A 20407-nucleotide genomic window follows, 5' to 3' on the forward strand; every position below is an offset into this window, starting at 1 on the left:
TGTACTTGTTCTGTATTCCTACATTGGAGTTCACTGCTATAAATATCCCTGAGGACAGCTTTCATTCCGTCCCACTGGGTCCGGTAGGTTGTATCTCTAGTTTCATTTGATTGTAAATAGTGTTTAATCTCTACTTTGATTTCATCTGTGACCCATTGGTTGTTCAGGAAAATGTTGTTTAATTTCCAAATGTTAATGGAGTTTTTGTGTTTTTGTTTGTCATTAATTTCCAATTTCATTGCACTATGACCTGATAGTATACATGGGATAATTTCAATTCCTTTGCATTTACTTAAACATGTTGTATGTACCAGTGTATGGTCTGTTTTAAAGAATGTCCCATGTGCAGCTGAGAAGAATGTGTATTCTGATGCTGTTGGGTGGAACACTCTGTAAAGTTCTACTAATTCCATGTGTTCACTCGTTTGGTTAAGTTCTGCTATTTCTTTCCCAATTTTTTGTCTAGTTCATCTATCTCTTTGTGACCATGGTGTGTTAAAGTCCCCTGTTATGATTGTGTTGCTACTTATCTCATTTTTTGTGTGCGTTGGAATTTGTCTTATATAGGTGGTATCTCCTATATTTGGTGCATAGATGTTTATGATTGTTATCTCTTCCTCTTGAAGCTTTCCCCTCACAAGTATGTAGTGACCTTCTTTATCTTTTTTGATTGTTCTTGGTTTGAAGTTCACATTGTCAGCAAACAGAATAGCTACACCTGCTTTTTTCTGGGTTCCTGTAGCATGGAGTATTGTTTCCCAGCACTTAATTTTCAGTCTTTGAATTTCCTTTTGAGTTAAACGGGCTTCTTTTATACATCATATAATTGGGTTTTGTTTCCTAATCCACTCTGCAAGTGTGTTTCTTTTGGTTGGTGCATTGAGACCATTTACATTGATGGTTATAACTGATATGTACTGGCTTGTCTTTGTCATGTTATTCTCCTGTTTTGGATATTTCATTTTCCCTCTGTTTAATTGCTTGCTTTGCTTGGTGATTCCTTTCTGTTGTTGTTCTTGAAGTTGCGGTCTGTTTTATCTCTTTCTAGTATATCTTTTAGTACTCTTTGTAGGATTGCTTTGGGGCTCATGCATTTTTCAGTTGTTCTTTATCATGGAAATATTTTATTTCTCCTTTAAATTTGAAAGAGAGCTTTGCAGAGTACATCAATCTGGGTTGGAAGTTGTTTTCTTTCAGTACCTGAAATACTTCACTCTAAGCTCTTCTTGCCTTGATGCTTTGTGTTGAGAAGTCTGCCAAGATTCTGATAGGCTTTCCTTTATAGGTGATCTGTTTCTTTTCTGTAACAGCTTTTAATATTCTAAGCTTTTGTTGAGTTTCTGGGATCTGGATCACTATATGTCTGGGGGTAGATTTATTTTGGTTATGATTAACTGGAGTTTTATATGCTTCACTTATCTGGACGTCTGATTCTCTTACCATGCCTGGGAAATTTTCTGCTATTGTTTCTGCAAATAGTCTTTTTATGTCATTTCTGTTGGCACCTGCTCTTTCATTAATACCTATTATTCTGACATTGATTCACTTTGCTTCGTCTTCCACTTGTTGAATTGTTATTTCCTGGTTCCTTCTTGTTTTTAAGAGATCCCTCCTTTCACGTTCATTAGTGGCAATGCTGTCTTCGAGGTCTGAAAGTCTATCTTCAGCTTTGTTCAGAGGGTTTTGCAAGTTTTCAATGGAATTTTTAAGTTCCAGGATATCAGTGTACATCTGTTTTATACCTTATAGTTCTTTTCTATGTTGTTCCCTGAACGTTTCATTGAGTTGTCTATCCTCTTTTCTTTTCTTGTCTATGTCATCTTTAGCTATGCTGAACATTTGTCTCGTTACTGTTGTTATTTCTTTTTTCACTTGAGACATTATTTCTAATCTGATGTCTTCTATGACCTGATGGAGTTGTTTCTTTACTTCAGTTGCTATCATTTCAGAAATTTCAGTGTATGACTTCCAAGTTCTTCTATGTTGATGCCTCCTGGACTTGTTTTGGGTGGTGTGAAGGTCTGGGATTTCATTTTGCTCCTTCATTTTGTCATTTTTGAAGAACCAGATACTCCCTGTAGTGCATTCTCACTGTCATGATTGTGTATGAGTGGCAGGGATAGAGTCTGAAGATACCCAGTACCCAGTGTAGCTCCTGTGCTAGTGAGTGGTGATAAGGTGGGGTCCCAGATGCTCCCGACATTTCTTGCATTCAGTTGGCTCCCCAGAGTGTGTGGGAAGGGCAAGGGAAGCTTGCTGGTGTTCCTGAGACTGCCTGGGGTTCGGCCCAGCTTCCACAGCAGTAGCGGGGATGCAGTTCATGTTCACGGAGGCTTCAGATTTTGCCCAGGACAGAGCCTGCTTCCCACATTGGAAGGGGAGGGGTGAGGTTGAGCTCCCTGAGGACACTGACTATGTTCAGGTTTCAGCTGAGCTACCAGGGGTGTGTGAGTTGCTCTGGAAGTGACCACCAAGGCCCCAGAAGTTGTCCAGATATCCATGTGCCTTTCACCCTAGTGGGGGAGGCCCCAGAGTAATTCACTGCATTCCTAAAGGTGTCTGACGTTTCGCTCAGGCCCGGAAGATACACTATGGGTGTGGTAGGTAGCCACCGAGGAGAAGATGTCCGGGGTTCAGCCCAGCCACGACAGACACACTATGGGTGCGGTGGGTAGCCACCAAGGCCCCAGAGGGTGGCTGGCATTTCTTCTGCCTTGCACACTGGTCAGGGAGGAAGAGCCCAGACTCACTGGGCTTCCTGAAGATGTCTGGGAGAGGAAAATCATTTTAAGAGTGTTTTTTAATGCTTAAGTTCATTGTACTGAAACAATGATGCAATAAAATTAGGAGAGAATGCTCTTTGCCTTAGGACTTTATCACTCAAGTAATTCTGGGAAAGATTTTTTCCTTGGATGGTGCCTTGATGAGTTTAATCAGTATTTCTTATTTTAATTCAGCTTTTTATGTCTATCTCTTGCAAACCAACTGCCTTTTTTCCAATATGTCTTTTCTTTAGATGTGAAATAGAATTTTATATAAACAATGACCATCTTCCCTGCCATTCTACTATATTAAAATTTCAATTCATTTTTGAATACACATTCTTGTAATTGCTAGATATTTTCTGTCCCTACTGCAGTAGCAGTCTTCTATAATACAGTATTATTGTACATTAACGAATTTTTCTTTACTTTCTAATCAAGGGAATTTTAGACTTATCTTAAATACTAGTCCACTGTTAGTTAATGTTAAAACCATATTATTCTCACATACTTTTTTGTGAATTAGTATCTCTTCTATACTAAATCTGTCAATTTATTTTACTTTGGCATATACCACAGTGATTTTATTGGACTTTATAATTTCATATGAAGCTAGAGTTTATCACATAATGTTTAAGTACACATGACCTTAGCATGTTTAACAGGTTGTCCATTAATTCTGTATCACTAGTAGTCATTCATATATATATATATATACATACATAATTATACACACATGATATAAGCAATTTTAAGATTATCTACAATTTCAAAAAGTATATCTCTCAGTACTAGGGTAAATGGATATGTGTCTTGAGGCCTAGAGAAGAAAGCAGTACTGGTTTCCTTACCTTCTTTTTTATTGACCATGGTACAATAGTTTGTTAGTCAGCTCTCTGTGGCTTTTACAGCAAACCTTAGAACAATTTAAGAAAGAAAGTTTGTTTTTGGTCTGGGATTCAGACCTTTCCATCCACTGTCATTTGGCTCAGAAACATTATGGAAGAAGGAGGAAGTGGAAGAAGGAGGAAAATGGCTCAGATCACATCAGCCAGAAAGGAGTGAAACAGGGAGGGAGGGAGAATAGGAGAGGAAACAAGAGCAGGAAAGGGACAGAACACCAGAGAGGAAGTGGATGGAAAGAAGATATAAACCTAAAGTTCAAGTCCTCATAACCTACTCTATTTAAGTACGCCCACTTTTTAAATTTCCAAAAACTCTCAATAATTTCATTGAATTAAGACTCTATCAGTGGATCAACATTCTGATGAAGTGAGAGCCCCCATGTTACAATAACCTTTTAATGTAGGAGAAATATAACTCCCTACCTGCTAGATATCAGATGTACTGAATTTGTGCCCCAGAAATTGAAGAATCAATTCCAAAGGACAAAAGAAGTTAAGAATAGAAAAGGTTTATTGGGGGATAGAAATAGTTCCTAAGAGACGGGAGGGGTCCCAGGTGTACTGCCATCGAGGTCATTTGTCTAAGAATATTTTATAGGGCAAATCATGAGGTGGGTACAGAATCGATGTGGGTACAACATCGATCAAACTATAATCAGCCAATAAGGTTATGAGTATAGCTGCTTAGCTAAGATTGATATAAGAGGGATGCAGAGCATGTAGCAAGCAAATATGCCTCACATCATTAACCTTGACTTATCTCTGAATTCTGAAACAGAAACATTTAGAGAAGGGATGGGCTCAAGGCTTTCTTCTCCAGGCTTGTGTCTGATGCATATCTGAATTTAATGGAATGAGTGGTAATAATTAAAATATGATCACAAATTTCCATTCATCCCATAGTAGAGTATGTAATTCTAGCCACTGTGACTTTATTTTGAGGCCTTGCCTCCTTCAGATGCACCTCTAGCCATAATTCTGATGTCTCCAACTTTCACTGACTTCCTTGAGAACCCAGTCCTTTTCTGACTATACATTAAACATTATCTAATTTAACACATGTGTTTTTATGGGAATTTTAGATCCAAACAATAATAAACTGGGACTCACAGGCTAGTTTTACTAAAAGGCATTGGTTTTTTCACATGGGCCTGCAGTTAACTGATGGGTTGCAAAGCAGAATCAAAGCTTGACATCTTTGCCTTCATTTAGTATTTGACTCTTTGGTACTTTAAACTCTGGGTGACATGCCTGCTGATCTCTACATGTAAACTTGTTAATCATTCAAGAAGTGTTGGTCTAAAGCTGATAGTTCTCCCCATTTCAGGCTGATAGCAGAAAAGAGTAACTGATATAATTGTCAACATCTGCAGGGACACTATCATCCAATCTCTACTGCCAGATTGTACTAGGTGGCATTCCGTACCCGAGGATTAGCACATAGTGCTTGTCAGTCATTGCCTTAAACGTAAAGGCCTAAGGAACTCCATCTTGCCTCCTTGATTAGTACTTTCTCTTAAACATTCAGTCACCTGGAAACAATAGGTCCCATAGGTAAACACCCAGTGACAAGAATTAAAACTACTGCCATTCAACAGCATCTTCATTATTACTAAAACTGATCAACCAGATGCATACCCTTCCACTGTCAGTTTTAGTACCTTACTCTATTTAAATCTTTTTAATGAGAAAAGAACAAAAACAAAAGAACAGAAACAATGACAAAAACAAAAAACTACAAACAATTATAAAAATGGTACAGAATTTCAAAACAAAATACTAGGAAATCATTTTTGATGATAGTAAATGTTACCTTCAAAGTAATTGCTCAGATTACCAGATAGCCTTTCAATAAACCAACAATAATGCACTAAACTAATGTCAAAATGGATCAAAGATCTAAATATTAAAGTAGAAACAGTAAATCTACTAGAAGAGAAAGTAGGTCAAAATCTTGAAGACATAGAAGTAAACATGGTCTTCATGAACAAAACCCAAACTTCATGGGAAACACTTCAAAGAATCAACAACTGGGATCTCAGCCTACTTAAAAGCTTTTGTACTTCAGAAGAAATCACCAGTAGAGTGAAAAGACAACCCACAGAGTGGAAAAACATTTTAACTAACTGTCCCTCAGACAAAGGACTTACATCTAGAACATATAAAGAATTAAAAAATATCAGACCCCCCGAATTCAAAGACCCTATTTGAATTTGAAGCTTCTGTCAATACTCCTCAAGACAGTTGAGAATATGTTCCCCACACCATGTGTTCCAAATATATATATTTCAGCATTAAATTCCTTCTTACTTGACTTTTACTTTTGCCATTAAGTATTCTTTTGGGGCAAGTCGCCAGTGATGGTTATTGGGACTCCCTATAGTGTGATCCCCTGGCAAGGATTCCAGGAACAATGGGGCCATATTTTGGTGTCATTTTCCCTGAGTTTTCTCTTAGTTGTAAAAATAAAATCAACTCAGAGATTTAAAGAAGATTTCAAATGTCCACTGTCTGACAACTTAATTTTTGGAAGTAATTTGTTAAACAGCCTAGCATAGTATAATTTTTTAGTCAAGAGAATTCTTGCCAATAGTAATTCAAATTTATATTTATATGTCAAGTAGCATTCCTTTCTTCCATCATGCATCAAGGAAATGCATAATTATCTTAAGGAATATTTCAAAATGTATAGAAGACATTTTGAGGTGCTTTTTCTTTAAAATTGAATCTGATATTGCCCTTTTTTCTTATAATCAAATCATAATTTTATAATTATTTAGAGGTTATATTTTCTGCGTTTGAAAATTCAGTGCATCTTTACTTAACCAAAGTATCTTGAAATATAAAAGCAATATAATATATCATGGAGAGCAAGTTGGTAGAGTGAGACTCTCCAGGGAGCATCTTTCCACAGAAATATCAATTTAAACAACTGTCCTCAGAGCTAAGAAGTCCAGATGAAAAATTATAGTATAGTCTTTGGCATAATAACAAAAGTCTCATTGAATGAGGCAAGAAGAGAAAAACAATTATCTTCATCATCTTTCTACCAAGATTAAGCGGTATGACATAGAGAATAATTCTCCTGCCTGGGGGAGGGAGAGGGAATTAAGTTCACATCTTTGACTTGGAATCCAGGCCTAACTCTGTCATAGTGAAACCTAGTACTTAAGATAGCCACACCATCCCTCTCCCCAGGTCAGTGCTCAAGGATAAAGCCTCTGAATCAGCCCGGAAGCCACATAGAAACCCACAACACCAGCAGGACAGACCGACCTTCCAGCCCACATATTTACCAGTTATGGCATGGGAAAGACACTATCTACAAGTTAATGAAGCAGGGAAGAAACAAAGGACTGTGAATCTCAGTTGTGAGTCTACAACGGTGGAGCACAAATACTAGGCATAACACAAAGGCCCCTGCATCAAGGCCAGTCCTTGAGGATTAAGTTTATGAAACTTTGGTGAACCAAGGTAAAATCTGTGACCACAGTGTCATAAATTCATGTCCTGGCACACTCCAGTACCATCTGGTTGAGTTTTCTTAAGCTGTGAATAGACCACAGCATCTTGTAGGCAGTAGGATCACGGGCTTTAGTTCCACCCCTGTGCTATGTTGACTTAGCAAGATGTGGGTTCTTTGAGTGACTCGGTGTTGAGTCAGTTATGTTGGACACAGGATTGTCTCCCATGTGCCTTCTCCAGTCTGAGGCAGAAAATCAGTCATTATGTACTTGGAAAAAAACAGAGGGAGATAATTGCAAGATGACACATTAGAACCCAAGGCCAGACAGTAAGGCCCAGCACCAGGTGGTTCCCATGTGTGTGAACAAAGGCCAATGACTAGTCCAGGGATCTTGGCCAGCCCTGACCCCAAACAGGAGCTTGAAGACTTTACAGGAATGGAATACTCTCTTTTGGCATCCTGCAAATGTATGCTGAGCAGTACACCAAAGGCACGCCTGAGACAAATCTCTGATGGAATGCCCTCTAAAGCTGAAATAGCAGAGATAACTAGGCTAAGAGAACATAATGACAAAACTGCTTGAATTTCTAGAAGGACAAGTTCAATGCAGATTGGAAAGGCTGAAATAAATATACAATTTTTCAATAAGGAGATGTTTTCCTATGCAAACAAGCATCAATCATATTCACAATACAATGACCTCATGAAATAGACAAAATAAAGTACTATAAACTGATCACAAATTGATGGTTACATAGAAGTCTCAGTCAGAGAATTCAAAAAGCTGTTTAAAGAAACTCAACAAAATTCAAGAACACACACAAACAATTCAGAAATTCATCAGACAAAATTAATAGAGAGATTGCAGCAATTAAAATCAAATAGAAATTCTGATGCTGAAAAATTCAATAAAAGGAAATGAAATTTAATATGTAAACATCAATAGCAGAATCTTTTCGATAGACAAATCAATGATCTTAAAAGCAAACTATTTAAAAATAAAAAATCTGGAGGACAAAATAAGAATGAAGAGGAATGAAGAAAGGTTCTAGGAAACATAAAACAGCATGAAATGAGTAAATGTATGAATTACTGGGGTTCAAGAGAGACTTCAGAATGTGAAATGGGTAGAGAGATCAAAGAATTAATAGAACACTTTCCAAATTTAGAGAAGGATACAAACATCGTAGTAGAGAAGGGCCAATCAGAGTCAATTAAATTAAGTCCTCTACACGGTCTATTATAATGAAGCTATCAAAGTTGAAAGACAAAGAGGATTCTCGATGGAGCAAGCAAAACGACATACATAAAGATGATTCCATCCACCTAACAGCAGACTTTTCAGTAAAACCTTACAGAACAGCAGGAAATAAGATAACACATTCACAGTGTTGAGAGATAATAATTGCCAACCAAGGATACAATATCCAGCAAAGCTGTTCTTCAGAAATGGAAGAATTATAAATGTGCCCACCCAAACAAAATGAGTGAATTTAACACTACCATGGCATATCTACCAAGAAATAACAAAATAAGTTTTTCAAACTAAAAGGAATACTAGATAGTTACAAGAAGACAGCAATAGTACAAAATTCATTTGTAAGAGGCACAATACAGAGAAATTCAGAATATTCTGATATGGTAAGCAGGGTGAATAAAAATATCTTTAGTATGAAGACAAAATAAAACCAGTAAAAGCAAAAATACCTAAATTACTTCTCTATGAGTGAAGTGATAGAGAGGTGTCAAATGGAGTGACAGAAATTCAAAATGTGGAAGGAATGGTGTTGAAATATAAAATGTATTTATCACTTTTTCTTTTTTATTTTATGTTTAAAGTTCAGCTATAACCAAAATAAATTATCAAAGTGAAAAGATGTTTTACAGAAGCCTTATGGTCACCAAAAACCAAAAATCTGTAGTAGACATACCACAAGTATAAGAAATTTTTGACACAAAGGAAAAGTATAAAAGAGGAAGTAGGAAACTACAAAAAAAGAATAGCAAGCAACAAACATATTGGCAGTAGTAAGACCTTATTTATTAATAATTGTCTTATGTGTGAACAGATTAAATCTCCAGTGTAAAGCCGTAGAATGATTAATAGATTTTAAAGTCCCATTTATACACTCATTACAAGAAATTCACTTCATCTCTAAGGACATAAATAGATTGAAATTGGGGGAGTAGATAAAGGTATCCCATGCAAACGAAGTCCAAAAGAGGAAGAGTAGCTGTATACATGTCAGATAAAATAGATGTTATATCAAAATCAGTAAAAACAAAACTGAAAAGTCATTATATCATGACAGGAGGGATAATTCAGGAAGATAATAAAAAATAATGAGTATATATAAACCAATATTTGAGTGCTAAATCTAAAAAGTAGATAGTAATATATTTTAAAAAGGTAGATTTTTGTCCACTGATAGTAGGGGACTAGGGGCCAGGGATATAGCTTAGCTGCACAAGTACCTGCCTAGCAAGTGTGAAGTCAGGAGTTTGATTCTCGGTACCACACACACACACAAAAAAAAAATAGTTGGGGACTTTAATATTTTTGTCAAAGAACAAATCATATAGACACAATGTTAAAAAAATAAGAGTTCAATTAATTACACCCTTGGTCAAGTGAACTGAACATATATCTATGGAACATTTCATCCAACAAATCCAAAATACACAATCTCCAATAACAAACAGAGTATTCTCCATGACAGATCACATTCTCTGCTACAAAACAATTCTCAGCACATCTTAACAATTAAACTCATATCACATGGTTTTTCTGTCCACATTGAGCTAAATCTATGGATGAGTACAAGAAAAATTCTGGATACTATACAGATATACAAAAATTAAGAAAGCAGGAATCTCCAACAACCAATGTATCTATGAAGAAATTAAGAAGAAATTGAAAAATGCATTGAGACAAATGATAATGAAAGTACATGTCAATACCTAAGGCATAGCAAAATCAGTAATAAAAAGGAAGATTAAAGTAATGAATGTCTACAGCAAAACAGTACAAGTATCTCAAATAACCAACTTATTGCAGTACTTTAAGTAACTGTGAAGTAAAGAACAATCTAAAGCCCACAATGCTAGAAGTAAAAATAATAACAAAATATAAATAAATGAAGTAATAAATAAAAGGACTATGCAAATGACAAATTCATTGTTCTTCGAAAAACAAAGTACTACATGTATATGAATCCAACAAAGCAGCAAAATACAAAATCATCTTTAAAAATCAGTAGCATTTCCATACCCCAATATTGAATGATCTAGAAATAAGAAATCAAATATGCATTTGATAATAGCTACACAAAATACTGAATAACAAATTTAACCAAAGAAGTAAATCACTTCTACACTAAAAATTATACCATTGTTGCTAGAAATTTAAGAAGGCATAAAATATATAAAAGTATCCCATGTTCAAGAATTGGAAGGGTCAGTATTACTAAAATTTCCATATCACACACAAATGACATACAAATAGAATGCAAATTCTCTCAAAATACCTGTGATAGAGTACTTTAATAACTGCTTTGGAAAGTGAAGAGAATGATGGGGATAATTATTTTCAAAGAGGGGTAATATTTTGAAGGGGATTATTGGCATGTGTTTTTACTGTAATATATTTTTAGAAGTTTAAATATTTACTGTGTTTTCCAGTCATACCTTGTATACTGACTTTAAAATATACTACTAAAGTACCATAATGTCTTAATAACATGATACTAGTAAAGGGGCTGGGGATTTAGCTCAGCGGCACAACGCCTGCCTGGTAAGCGCAAGGTTGTGAGTTTGATTCCCGGTACTGGAAAAAAAAAACAACAAAACAAAACAAAACAAAACATGATACTAGCAAAAAAACTACAACAGAACTATTCCGTTGAACAGAATAGAGAATAAAGAAATAAATACGTGACTGTATGATCAGTTGACTTTCAAAAGATGCTAAGAATACACATTTAAAAGGGTCTTTTCAATAAATACTACCATGAAAATTGGATATCCTCATGTAGAAGAATTAAATTAGATGCCTTTTAGTATACATAAATCAACTCAAAATGGATTATATATATACATATATATATATGTAACTTGCAATGATGAATGTACTAAGAAAACAAAGATGGTAAGTGCTTTACAGCATTAGAATGGTAAGTGATTTTTGGCTAAAGCATAAAAGGTAAAGACAACAAAAGCAAGAGCAGACAAATCAAATTAGATCAGTAAAAAAAAGATTTCCTGATAACAAAGAAAACAGAAGAGTGAAGAGGAAACCTAAAGCATGACAGAAAATATTTGCAAATTACTGTTTATATCTATATCTGACAATAAAATAAACAAATAATGATTTTTCAAAGGGCTGTAGATCTCCATGGGCATTTCTCAAAAGAAGACAGACAAATGGCCAAGAGGAACGTGAAAAAATGTTCAGCATGACTGACATATCAACTCATTCCAGTTTTAATGGCTATTTACAAAGGACAAATACAAGATGTGCTGGTGAGGATGTGGGGAAAAAAGAAAAAGCAAGCAAATTTAGTAGGTATGTAAATTTGTAGTACATGTACTATGGTAAACAGTATGGAGGTTCCTCAAAGAAAAAAAAGTACAACTACCTTAGGTTCCAGCAATCCTACTACTTAGTGTATTTCAAAAGTAAGTAAAACTACTAAGTTAAAAAAAGATATGCACTCCATTGTTCACTGCAGTACTGGTCACAGTATCTAAGAAATAAAACAAAACTCAGATGGCTATCAACAGATGAATGAATAAACAAATTGTAGAGCTATGCATGATGTCATGTGCCTATAATCCCAGCACAATCTCGAGGCTGTGACAGGAAGATTACAGTCTCAGCCTGGATAATTTAGCAATTTAGCAAGACCTTTTATCCAAATAAAATTTTCAAAAAGATCTGTGTATATAACCCCAAATGAAAACCCTGGGATAAATTCCCAGTTAAAGGAAAGAAAGAAGGAAAGAAGGAAGGAAAAAAGGAAGGAGAGAGAGAGAGAGAGAGAGAGAGAGATGGAGAGAGAGAGAGAGAGAGAGAAGAAAATTTGAGACCTAATATGCATGATGAAATAATATATTGGGCCATAAAAATAAATGAAATTTTGTCATTTTCAATAATATGCTTTGGACTGGTCAACACTATTTTAGAAGAAATAAATGAGGCATAGAAAGACAAGAATGGCATAATCTGACCCCTACGTAAAATCTAAAATTTTAATCTCACAAAACTTGAGATTAGAATAGTAGTTACAGGAGGCTGGGAAGAGGAGGGAGCCTGAAAGAATGGAAAAGGCTTATTAAAAAGATACTAAGTTAAATTTACGTGTACAATAAATCAGGTAATGTACTGTTTCTCAAAAAATCTAGAAATTATTTTGAATGGTCTCATCATAAAAACAGTAAATGTTTGAGGATATAGATATACTTGCCATAGTGTGAAAATTATGGAATGATTATACACATCAAAACATCACATGGTTACTCTTAAATCTGTAGAAATATGTGTGAATTAAAAATTTAAAAACAGTTTAAATATACATACAGACAAATAGTGGGGTTAACTAAATATCATCTTTGGTCTGTTTTTAGTTATGCTATATATCTGCGTATCTTCAATGTTATGATAAAATAATATTTTCTTATTCTACAAATAATAATAATTGTAATAATTATCTTAAGCATTGTGCTAAGCATTTTTTCATTCTAATTTATTTCTACCTAAAAATTGATATGGAATTATTTCCCTAATCCAATGGAAATAGAGTTGGAAGGAGCATAAGCAATTTTAAAAGAAGCCTTTAAGGGCTCTCTTAGAAAATCACTTTTCAATCTGTGCTCTCTCAGGCCTTCTTTATGCACATTTAAAATCATTAAGGACTCCAACGTTAATTTTTTCTTAGTTATCTCTATCTATAATTAAGATATCAGAGATTAAATTACATTTTATAATGTTTTCACTAATTCATTTAAAATTATGCTAAAAGCCCTGTGTATATTAACTGAAATTATATTTTATGAAAATGATACTTCTCTAAAACTTTATTGAAAGGAACATCATTTTAAAATTTGTTTTTGCAAGCGTTTTGAATTACTTACTTAATTGAGGGTAAGCTCTCATACATGTTTCTGCATCAAACATGTTACAATATCTTAACTCAGGTAGTGTTTGGAGAACACCGCAGTACACTCAAGAGAAAATGAGGGTTAAAAGGAAAATAACATCTTAGAAATGCCATGAAATAATTTTGAACTCACGGATTACCTGAAAGAGCCTCAGTGTCCCCTGGTGGTTCCATTTGTACTTATGAATAACAGCTGCTTAAGTAGATAATGAATCTTTCTCAGTTTTATGCTTTGTTTGTGAATTGATTTATGACTTTTATGTAGACTAAATCCCAGATGGCTTTATATTTCTGTGAAGCTTGATAACCGCATGGAATGGCAAGTGATATAAGGAATTTATTAATGAGGACTAAGTAGTATGGGGATGACTACGTATTTGATTTTATATATAACATGTGTATATAACTGAGAGATCTGTAATTTGGTTGGTACCATTTTTCTTCATAAATGTGCTTACAAAGTCGTTGTGGATAGGTACATTCTGGCATACTGATTATATTTTGCTTATCGCCTAATATCTATATAATGATCTTTTGTCATTCTCTAACATAAATGAACACAGGTTAAAGTAAGATATGTCAAATAAATCACTCTTCAGGAAAGGTGAAATGGGGTTACAAAAATTGAGATTTGTGCATAAATACTTTCTTACTCAATTCATTCTTTAATCCATATTTATTGGGCACATTATTCATGCAGGTACTATTCTAGGGGCAATATACATATTTTATAAATTAAAGAAAGCATAATTTTAAGAACAAATTCCCATTTTAAAGTTTAAATCTTTTACTAACACAGGCTCATTAAATTTTGCTTTTTATAAAAATAAAATATATTTGCAGCATAAGGGATGCTGTAAACTTAAGAAATTTTTGGATATTATTGTAAATGTCATTGAAAAGTATTAATGAGTTATGAGCAAAGGACAGATGTGATCGAATTTAGGCGGGTTTTTTTAAATTAGGGGTTGAGACACAGTCAAACTAGAAATTTTATAGAGAAAAGTTTCTGTAGGACGAAGAATGGCTTCAGGAAGACTAGTTAGAAAGCTATTGAAAGTGCTTAGAAGAAAGATGATTAAAATTAAAACTACTGCTATGATGCAGCTTATAGGAAATGATCAGATTCAGAAGATATTTTGATTTTGTTCTAGCCAAACATGTTGATAGATTTTACATAATACACTAAGGAAAGGAAGAAATTACTGATGACTTCTAAATTACATATTACTTCTAAGTAACTAGGAAAAACATATTGGTAAAGTGGCCTATTAAGAGTCATACTGAAGACATACTAACTATAAATTTCTTAGTAGATAACTGTTTGGTATAACTGCAATATGTGTGTGTGTATGTGTGTGTGTGTGTGTGTGTGTGTGTGTTTGTGTGTGTGTATATATATATGTATATATATATAGTGTTACCTCCATTCACCAATTTAATTCTTTCAACAATTCTAGTCGCACACTGAACAGAAGAAAACAATTAAATTCAATGTTTAGATTCAATGTTAACTTTATGGGGAAATCTGATCCAATTCTCATTCAATTCTGTTTGCAACTAGAATTGTGGAAAGAATTAAGTTAATGGATGTAACACAAGAATTAAGTGAATGGATGTAACAAACACACACACACACACACACACACACACACACACACACACATGCATTTTTGATGCTCCAGAAAAATAGCTCATAAATAATTATTTTTTATTTTAAAGAGAGTAGTAAATAAAGAACAGTAGCAAAATACCAACATCACAGACAAAAACAAAATGAAGCAAGAACATTAAAAATGATACAGGATTTCAAAATAAAATTATATGAGTTGACGGTGGTTGTTATTACATACTGTTTTCTTCAACTAAGTTGCTCAGATTACCAGATGTAAGAATTGAAGATTGTTCAAACTATTAAAGAGAATAAAAAATAATAGTTAAAAAAATTAGAGACAACACAGAGTTTCACTAGACAAGATGATAAGAATTCACCTGTGGTTGTTCTGTTGCTGTTTCTAATCAGTTGCTCAGATTACCAGATATAAGCATGCAAAAGTGATCAAAATGTAAAAAAATTTAAGCATGAACTGTTCCTTTCAATAAACCGCCAAGTATCAGCAGTACAGTTATCCCAGCTATCTTCCTATCTATCTATCTATCTATCTATCTATCTATCTATCTATCTATCTATCTATGGTCTTCCTTCTTTCTTACTTTTTATTCTTTCCCTCACCCCAATTGTTCCTCCCTTTGAGCAATTTCTTTCCTTTTCATATCATCAATTGTACGTTTTGGGTTTTATTTACTCTTTCAGGTTCTTACATTAGAGAGATAATATGATGTTTACACATGTGAGTCTGATTTATTTCACTTATGAGTATGGTCTCTAGTTGCATCCATTTAGCTATAAAAACTACAAGTTTATGTTTCTTTTATAGCTGAGTACTACTCCATTGTATAAAATGCCACATCTTTTTTATCCATTCCTCAGATGATGGGCCTTTGGTTTGTTTCCGAGATTTAGCTATGACAAATTGTGCTACTATAAACATGGGTACACATATATCACTGTGGTATGAAGTCTTTAATTCTCCTGGGAAAATACCCAGAAGAGAAAATATCTGGGTTAAATGGGACTTCTAATTAGCTCATTAATAATTCTACGAGGGATTATATGCCCCAAACTGAATGACCTAGGAAAAATGTATAAATTCCTAAAATATATAATCTACCAAGACTGCCAGAACCAAATTGTGTCATTGGAGAAGCCCACTAACCATTTAAAGAACTAACAGCAATGTGCAGGCATGCCCAAGTAATTGAAGAGGAAATTCCTAAAATCATTCTGTGAGAATGGTATTATTTTGACACTAAAATGAGTGAAAAACATACAAAATAAAACTATAGAACAATATCCCTGATGAATATTGCAATAAAAATTCAATAATATGCTAAAGGATTATGTATTAGGAGCAAATTAGATTTAGACCTAGAATGTAACATGTTACAAGTGAAAACTAATCACTGTAATATATCACAATAAAATAAAGACATAGACACATGTTCAACTCAGCTGTTACAAGAAATTTAATAAAATTCAGTTCAATCTCAGAATAAAAACATTCAGAAAGGTAGAAGTAGGAGAAAACAACATAAACATAATAAATGGCATTTATGAAACGTCTACAGATAGCATCATACTCAAAGGTGAAAAACAGAAGTCTTTCCCTATAAAACCAGGAGAAAAGTGAAGACTCACTCCCACCATTTCTAGTCAACACAGTATGTCGAAGTCCTCGTCAGAGCATCAAAGAAAGAAAAAACCTAAAGGTATCCAAATTTAAAAACGTAACATATAACATAATTCTATATGTGAAACATCTAAACGTCACAAGCGCACATGCGCACACACACACACAGGCACACATACAAAATTTGTCAAAACTAGCTAACAATTTTAGCAAATTTACAGAATATAAAATCAAAATGCTATAATAAATCTCATTCCGTACACTAATGATGACAAAACAAAAAAGGAAACAATGATATGACGAACACAATTAAAAATGTTTAGTAATAAATTTAACTAAAGAAGTGAAAGATTCCTTCACTGAAAACTATAAAACATTGCTGAAAGAAATCAATGAAGGAAACACATAGACTGATTTCCTGTTTTAGTGGATTAGAAATCTTAATATTGTTAAATGTCCATACTATATCCAGATTGATCCAAAATGCCAATGTACTCTATGAAAATACCAATGATATGTGTTTCTGTTTGCTTGTTTGTTTGCAAAAAGAGAAAACGAGATAAAAGAAGGGAAGAGAAAGTAAAAAGAATGAATACATGATATATACATGTACCAACTCCCCAAGATGTGTGTTCATTACATATCACAAAACTGTTCTAATAAAACATTTTTTAAAAAAGAAAGAACCTAAAATTCATATGACATCTCAAGTTAAACTTAAGAACCTAAACCCTCTTCAAAAAGTTGGAAATCTAATCCTTTCTGATTCCATAACATAGTACAAATCTTCAGCGATTAACATGATGTATTACAGGCATAAATGTTGACATACAGATCAATGAAATAGAATAGAGAGCGCAGAGATAAATAAACACACACAGTGAAATATCTTTTGTCAAAGGTGCCAAGAACACACAATGAAGAGAGTACACAATCTGCTAGAAATTGCGTTAGGAAACTGGACAATCACATGAAGAAAATGAAATTGGATGTTCACTTTGTCTCATATAAAAAAATTACCTCAAAATAGATGAAGACCTAAAACTTTCTACTCTGAAATTTTTCCAGGCATTGAATTGTGCAGTGAAGCTTTAGATATGACACCAAAAAGATGAACAACAAAAGCAGGAATAAGTAGGACTATATCAAACCTAAACACCATCTCTGAATCAAAGGAAACAACCAATGGAACCAAAACCTATACAATGAGATAATATACTTGAAAATCATATATCTGATAAGAGGGTCATGTCAATAATATATAAAGAATTCCTATAACTTAATAACTGAGAAAAAATAATCAAAGTACAAAGTTTGCAAAGGATTTGAATAGGTGAGTCTCCAGTGGAGACACAGAGATGGCCAAAAGGCACAAGGGAAGATTTTCACCATAGTGAAAATGCAACAGACTTCCGTTTTCAGGTTTGGTTATGATCCTATTTAATACATATTTCAGTAAGCATTTAATAAATGTCTGTTATAACTTCTGCTGGGTCCTTGGAATAAATAATTAAATATAAATTTTAAAAACATAATGAGAGATATTTTCACTTACAAAAGAACAGAAAACAGTTAAGTTCTGGACAAAATGTGGAGACAGGGAATTGTTGATGGTTGATGGGAATGTCAGATGGTATAATCATTATAGAAAATAGTACAGAGATTCCTGAAAAAAATCAAAAAAGAATTACAATAAGATTCATAATTTTCCTTCTGGTTATACACCCAAAGAAATTCAAAGCAGAATTTTTAAGAGATGGTTGCATAGACATGTTCATGGTAGCATTATTCACAATACCCAAGGGGTGCAATGGATTAAAGTACATTAATGGGATGACTGGATAAAGTGAACATGGTACATTCATACAACAGAATACTATGGATGCTATAACAGGGGATGGACCTTAAAGACATTATGCTATGTGAAAGAAGCCAGTAGCAAATGTTGGTGCTATAAAATTACACTCATATGAAATATCTGAAATAGTCGTAATCAGTGAAACAGAGTAGAAAGATGATTTTTGAAGGACTGGGTTTAATGGGTATTAAGTTTCAGTTCTGTGAGATAAAAAAGTTACAGAGATCTGTCACACAGCAATGTGAATGCATAACGCATTAAAATGTACACTTCCAAGGTTACAATGATAAATTTCATGTGGTGCATTTTTCAAAAGCAACAATAAAGAAATCTGTAAAGTTTATAACACAGGGCAACAATAGAAAAATAATTTATTACAGACATAATCAAAATATTTTTCCATATTTAATGAGATATATTACTGTATAAGTTTAAGGTTTACAACACAATTTGATATATATGGTGAAATGATTACCACAATAAAATTAACATATCTATCACTTAACCAGTTACTATTTTTTCAAAAATATTAAAATATAGAATATATGATGAATTTCTTCAAATCTTTAATAAGATATGTACCCCAAAGAAAAATGCAAAGAAGATATCGCAAATGTTTACTAGAATAATAAATATGTCCTAAAAATACATGTAAATATGTTCAGTTCTGCTAGTCATTAGTAAATGCTATATAATCTCACAATATATTTTAAAAGCTTAAACAAAATTCCTATATACTCAATCTCCAATAGGACTGTTCATTATAAAGTCTCATAAGTACACTATTATAAGTATTACAATGTCGTTGTTTCAATCTTATTTATCAATCATGTAGACACATGTTTGAACATTTGCACAAAGGTGCAAGTAAGAGTTTTCCTAGCAGCATAATTTATGATAGCATGGAACCTATAACAATCCACATGATTATCACCAGGAGACTGGGTAAATACATTGTGGTACATTCACTGAATTTAATACTATGTATATTTGAAAATGATTAACTATAGCAATAAGAAAGTTAATAAATTATCACATTTAAAAGAAAGTTATAGAAGAATGTTATGGCTCATATCTGGAGGTCCTCCCAAAGTCTCATGCACTCATAGACAGGGCTTTTGGGAGGTGTTTGGATCACGGGTGTGTGATGCTGGATTAGGGTATTTGAATATATTGTAAGGGTACTGGTAACTAAATTAATCCACTGATTGGTTTACCACAGTTCTTGGTGGATAATGGGAAGGCGCTTCCTGGGTTCAGGTGACACCATCCTATAGATTTGAAGCCTGGAAATGTTAAAAGACAAAGGGAGGCTCAATGCTGCAGCTTGCTGCTTTCTGCCTTTCCTGCCATGAACTGTTTCTCCTCTGTGATGTCCCTCTGTCATGCTGCCCTGCCTTGACTTATCAGACCATGGACTGAAACTTCTACAAACTATGAACTAAAAACAACTTTTCCTCCTTTAAATTGTGAGTGTCCAGTATTTTGTCCCAGCAATGATAAAGTATATATGACAGCAAGTATCACAGATTCCCTTTTCTTCTTTCTACCAGGCATGAAAACAAATTTTCTTTTCTGTCTGGAAGGGCTTGTCACTCCCTGGGGCTTAGCGCATATATGTTATGTTTCATTAAGTCTTTAGATCTTTGATTCTAAATGTGAGCACAACATTCCATTGTGAATCTATCCAAACTTAGGATCTTTCATTTGGAAGTTTTAGCTTATAAATATTTACTCTTTAACAAGTGGATATTTAAGAGACAACTATTTAAGTATGTTACTTCCATATTTGCCTTCAAAATCTCCTACTTTGCTAATATTGTCTGGATTTGTATTTCTAGGTTGATATTGTGTACATTCTTTCTATCCCTTTGTAAGAATTTGATTTATTTTTTTAATACAACAAAGTATCTATGAAAGACTTAAACCATTCCTACATCTCTTACATAGTGAAATGTGTTTCTGGGTTTGTTTCTTTTATTTATTTTTTTTTTTGGTTTTTTTTTT

At 33.7% G+C, this 20407-nt stretch overlaps 1 long non-coding RNA gene across 1 annotated transcript in view; it reads left to right on the forward strand.

Moving 5' to 3' along the window:
• The first annotated feature begins 28 nt into the window (after positions 1-28).
• LOC106147615 overlaps positions 29-20407 on the forward strand; it is a 47338-nt gene continuing 26959 nt past the window's right edge. The window contains exon 1 of the long non-coding RNA XR_001232549.1: positions 29-83. This is a non-coding gene — a long non-coding RNA (uncharacterized LOC106147615). The remainder of the gene's footprint in view (positions 84-20407) is intronic.

This window comes from Chinchilla lanigera, unplaced genomic scaffold (assembly GCF_000276665.1).
Source record: "Chinchilla lanigera isolate Chin_1 unplaced genomic scaffold, ChiLan1.0 scaffold00197, whole genome shotgun sequence".
Taxonomy (NCBI): Eukaryota; Metazoa; Chordata; class Mammalia; order Rodentia; family Chinchillidae; genus Chinchilla; species Chinchilla lanigera.